Source organism: Zootoca vivipara, chromosome 3, assembly GCF_963506605.1.
Source record: "Zootoca vivipara chromosome 3, rZooViv1.1, whole genome shotgun sequence".
In the NCBI taxonomy this organism is placed as follows: Eukaryota; Metazoa; Chordata; class Lepidosauria; order Squamata; family Lacertidae; genus Zootoca; species Zootoca vivipara.
Genome location: NC_083278.1, coordinates 6,798,875 through 6,804,874, shown reverse-complemented (window position 1 = coordinate 6,804,874; position 6,000 = coordinate 6,798,875).

The following is a 6,000-nucleotide window of genomic DNA, read 5'->3' as shown; positions in this document are numbered from 1 at the left end:
CAAATTAACAGAATTCAGGAAGTATGGGCAGGTAGGGGCCAGGGCCGGATTTAGGTTTGATGAGGCCCTAAGCTACTGAAGGTAATGGGGCCCTTTATATGTCCAGCTGTCCTTTGTCAACAACGAATTGTCGCTGTTTTTTTGTGTTGAATGTATGCTATATGGTAATTTATGGACCTAATAGGTATCTAAAGCCATTTGCACCTAACAAAATATGTATTTTATCAAAGTAATTGTTGAACTAAAATACAATTAAGAAGAAGTATATTACGGTAATAGTGAATTTTTGGGGGGCCCTCAAGAGAGTGGGGTCCTAAGCTGTAGCTTGTTTAGCTTATACGTAAATCCAGCCCTGGTAGGGACACAGTAGCTGTGAGGTGGACTTTTGTTAAAGGTCTTCATTTACATGAAATATTTTAAAAAAAGAGAAATAAACACGAACTGACCAGGCTATACGGGCCTTAGTACGGTCTGCTTGCACAGCGTCCTTTTTCTGGTTCCATGTTGCTCAGCAAATCGGATGCCAGGTGCATTGGGATTTGCTTGTACTTTAATGGATCATATATGCAGAGTCCACATTTCACATTAGAGCTATTAATTTTTCTAGAGGCCGGTGGGGAAAAAACAACAACCCAGGTAGAGATTCTTTCTTTCTTTCCTTCCTTTGTTCCTTCCTGATTTCCTTCCTTCCGTCTCTTTCCCTTTCCCATTTTTGGGGGAGCTGATTAAAAGGTGATGGATTGTTTTCATGTGGTATGAAACATAATGTTTTCTTTAGCACAGCAGGATATTCTGTTTGCAAGGTTTAACAGTGAAATATTATGCATATCTACAGCTGGCCTGCTGCCAAAAATTAAGCAGGAGGAAAAAAAAGAGATTGCAAATCTGAACCTTAAAATGAACACAGCCCTATACAATAACTAATGAGCCATTCTTAACAGAAAACTATTTATAGTAATATATGATTGCTGTCATACATGTCAGCATTTAACAAAACAGTAAATAATTGCTCATTTGAATGTTACCACAAACTTTCATTTGGAATATTATATATAATATACTGCATACACAGAGAGAGCATGTAAGGCATGTTTATTTTATCTCCCGTTCTGCAGGCCGGGTGTTTTATTAAACTTAAGCAACCTGCTCTGCAAAAGGAATACTTATGAACAAATATTCACACTGAAGTCTGTTTGGACGGCAGAGTGCAACATTGCACAATCCTATTTATCTGAACTCAGAGCCACCCTCCGACCCCACCCACAGCAGAGTCATCTGAGCAATTGCTCAGCCACAGCTGTCAGGCCAGATGCCCAGGCTGTTTACTGCTCCCTGCCTCTGATGGTAGCAATGGGTAGCAGCTGTGGGTGTAGGTATCAGGAAGCTGTAGATACAATAGTGGATGCAAGCTCCAACTCCCAAAGGGTGGATCTTCCCCGTATTTCCCCAAGTTTGCTTACACACTCAAGCCTTCACTCAACTGCCAAAGTCTCTAGTTGTGTGAGCTAAGCCAAACCATTCCTAACCTTACCTTCCAAGTCCCGGACTGCAGAATCCGGGACCGGCAGCCGTGTGACACCGGAAGTTGCGCCGACGTAACTTCCGGTGTTGCTTTGCCCTTCTATGGGCACCAAAAATGGCCACCGCCGGCTTCGGAAGTCACTTGTACGCATGTCAGGAAGTGCGTCGACGCAACTTCCGGTGTCGCTCCGCCCATCTATGGGCACCAAAATGGCCGCCGCTGACACCGGAAGTCACATCTATGCACTTCCGGACATGCGTAGATGCGACTTTTGAAGCCGGCGGCGGCCATTTTTGATGCCCATAGAAGGGCAAATTGGAAAGAAAAAAATGGCCACCGGCAGGAGAAAATAACAGAGATGAACGGGAGATGAAGTGATACGGGGGACCACTGGGAAAAGGTAAGTAAAAACGGGGGGTTTCCCGGGGAAAACGGGGTACTTGGCAGCTATGTTCCTAACTGCCCCTTGGCCTAGCTTTCCTCACCAACTCATTACGTGAGGATTCTTTATAAAGAAATCCAATACTTGATTAATTGTAGACATACAGTTTTGCTCAGGGTATCTGAACCCAACTCCCAGACTCTTTGTAATGTTTCATTCAGATATTTACATCTCGGTGCGTATTAGAGAATCTGAACTTTGTCTAAACTTTTTTTAAAAGCTGAAGAAGGAGCCAGGTACTTTTATGCACATCTGGATCCTGAAGTACAAGTGAAGAAGAATGGACCCCAAGACTGAACAGCTTCAGCCACAGACAGGAGAAAAACGTCATGTGGAGTGGGGGGAATGGAGCCCTTCTATTGTAAGGTAGAAGAGAGTCTAGACAATTGGTATAATTCCATAAATGCTAACAATTTACACTGAATCAGAGCCAAGAAGGTTGAGTGGTTCCAGTACTGGTTTTTAACTCCTGTGGGAATTTGTGGAGTAGGGTTGACTACATTTTGTGCAGAACATCTGTCCGGAAATGTGCTGAGCACAGATTTCAACCTCATTCATGCTGTGGACTAGGAGTAGTTATTCAAGATTAAAAATTAATCCATGGATTAATTTTTTTGGTAACATTTCAAGGATCTATGTTTTAAAGAAAATATTTTGGTAATGACCCAACTGGGAAGACATACATCAAATGAAGTGCTGGTTGAGGAGACCCCAGTGGCCATGTCTGTAGTGCGATTTTAGTTTTCACAGAATACAATTTCCCTGCAAGTGTCGTCATCACAAGTTTTATTGTTCTATAACTTTTGTGAGTAAAAGCAAACAAACGTAGCAGCCATTGCAAAAACATGATGCAGAAACCCTAGAAGGCATCAGCATCAACCATGCGCCCTGGCAACCGCCTGAAGATACAATATATATTTTAATCTATAATGAACTGAAAAAGATGTTTATGATAATATTTGTAAACAACAACAACAACAACCCAGAAGCTTCTTCTTTTTTGGAAATTATTGGATTAGAACTACCTAGATAGTATATAAATTTATTTATGTATGCAATTATAGCTGCAAGAATGTTATTTGCCCAAAAATGGAAATAATAAGTCCCGATGAGAGAAGACTGCCTAGAGAAATTAATGGACTATGCAGATATGGTGAAATTTACCAGAAGAATAAGAAATCAAGACGACAAACTTTTTAGAAAGGAATGGAAATGGTTTATTGACTATTTACAAATAAACTGTAAACAGATTAAGACTTTGGCAGGATTATCGTAAAAACCTGAAGTTTCAAAATATATATATGTGAGAAATAGATGAGAATAGATGAATAAAAGAATAGGTGAAGTATGCAGGAAATGATAAAATAATAAATGTAAGGAACTGCAGAAAGAGGAGGCCGGAAGTCAAGGTTGAATTATTGTTGTAAGGTATTTGCTGTATTTTTCCATGTATAAACCAAGGGTTGGGTTTTTTTAAACCAAAAATTAAGGTTTAAAATTGGGGCTCATCTTAAACACAGGTAATGCAAAGGGGTGTTTTCTTAATTTGGAGTGCCCCCAAATCTTATACATAGGGGTGTCTTATACACGGAAAAATACGGTAAATGGAAATTATAAATATATATTTTAAGATCTAACAAATTCAGATGAAGATTTTCTAAATAAAACAGCAAGAAAGTAGCATCTCTTCTATTGGGCAGCTAGCCTTAGTTGCTTATACAATTAGATTATGTTATGCATGGACACCTTCAGCTGAGGGACTCAGAGGAGGATCAGCCTCGTATCAAGCCCTGAGTCAGGCTACATCTAGGAGCCAGGATCCTACAATGAGGTTGGGATGTTGGCACCCGGGTGAGTTCAAGCCTCTGCCATCAAGGCCTAATGGGTTCCAAGCTCAAGGAAAAGATGGCGCCTTACATTCTACATGGAATCCCAGCCCATGCAGAAAAGTGCCAAACCAGGCAAAGACCCCTCGGGAGAAAAGGTTTCCTCAGGAGTAATCCCTCCTTGCAAAGGCACCTCTGGAGAGAAGCGAGTTGATATGAGTCAGCTGTGGTTCAAAAACCACAGTGCTTGGGCTGAAAGAGTTGCTGAAACATTAGTTGTGCACCAACTTTGCCCATTACTGGGGTGCCTGCCTAATGCCAAACGTGATTGTGGAAAGGTTGTGGCATCCTGCTTGCTTGGAATCTGACACTGGACTGACTGTGGCTCTGGCTCTGGTTGCTGCCTCATTGACATGACAGCTGACAAGTTGCTGGCTACTCATGTGCCCAGTGAGAAAAGGTCATTGGCCTACAGGTCAAATTAAGGGTGGCAGGGGTCCTAATTGGGCCCCAGAGCTGATTTCCCCGAAGCTACACCTACCTGCTCCGCACTTCATGTCATAGGATATCAGGTGTGAGCCAGGTAAAGAAGAAGAAAAATCTCAAAACAAAGGCTTTCATTGCAAATGCAATTCTACCGTACGTTGACAATCCTTCCTAGTAAGAATTCAGAGATTCGGTTTAGACATCATGCCCGCCATGGTTTGCACTAACCATAATTCAGAACTCAAATCATGGCTGAGCTTGCAGCCGTGCTACTTTATAGTTGCTAGTCTGCTTTTATTTGCCTACATTCAGAACTCAGCTTCCCATCTTCACTCCTATCTCCATCATGTGCCAGCCTCCAGAGGCAGAGAAATGGCTTTTCCTACAGCTTGCACCCTCTGACATCATGCCAAACCATAGTTAGCACAAACCATTTTGATGTGATGTCAGAATTTTTGTTGTGAACCACACCGTGATCTTCTGATGAAGGGCATAGCTGCCAAGTTTTCCCTTTTCTCACGAGGAAGCCTATTCAGCATAAGGGAATTTCCCTTAAAAAAGGGATAACTTGGCAGCTATGGATGAAGGGTGGTATGCAATTAATTTTTTTTAAAGGTAGCCAAATAATTTTCCAGCTTATTACTGTTTTCAAGGTTACGATGGGGGGTGGGGAGTCAAGGGAAAGAAAAGTCAAGTAGTATCTATTGTGGGAAAGCAATGCAGCAATACAGGAGTCTGTCAGGTTAAAAACAGGCAGATTATACTTATTAATTTAGAAGGGGGGAATGCTACCCAGCTTTTTAGTACTGTGGCAAGCAAGTTGGTTGCATCTGAAGGAGGGAGTGTTTATAATTAGATTTTGAAGTAATTTGGGAGACAAGATAAGCTGTGATGGTTGCATATTAGAGGATATAACCACAGCAGAAAGCCATAATTGCATGGGCTCATTGCAGAGACGAAAAAGCACAAAACAAAGCTGGGACAGTAGCCATCTGTTGTAACAGACACAAGGAGCGCTGTGGCACCTTAAAGAGTAACAGACTTATTGTGGTAGAAGCTTTAATGGGCCAGAGCCTACTTTGTCAGATGCAAGGAGCATTTGCCTAAGCCGGATACCAATTCCTGGTATGCAGAAAATGCCTTTGCCCCCAAGCCTGCACAACTTGGAGAAACCCAGTGGATGGCAGACTACTAAGTTTTGCTGCCTTCCTGGGACTGAAATAACAGACGACTTGTCAATCACTTCACAAAGGAATAGGCAAATATGACAATTTGGATTCTCTCGGTGTCTCATGTCTTCACTCTTCAGTTTTTTTATGTTTCACATTAGTGTGCAATAATTGTTTTATAAAAAAAGTCTCATGAAAAACCATCTGTATCATAGTGTGAATTTCTCCTTCATAAATACACTTCTGGATGCATTTTTCATTGTGAATATATACATATTTGCAAAGCAATTTCCCCTAATATACTGGATGTTTGTATCTTATTACTATTACTAGAGATGTGTTTACATGCAAACTTTACCCCAGTATATGCATTTTCGCACATTACTTGGAGGGAGAACTGCATTGCAAAATTTGGAAAAGCGTGAATTTCTAAGAACGGCTGTGTTGCATACTGTTTCAGAAAGTGCAAATTAGGTAAATTCACCTTTAAATGTGAACTGAATTGAAATTTCTCCCTCATGTCTACTTGGAAGACCTCAATACATGGCTGCATTT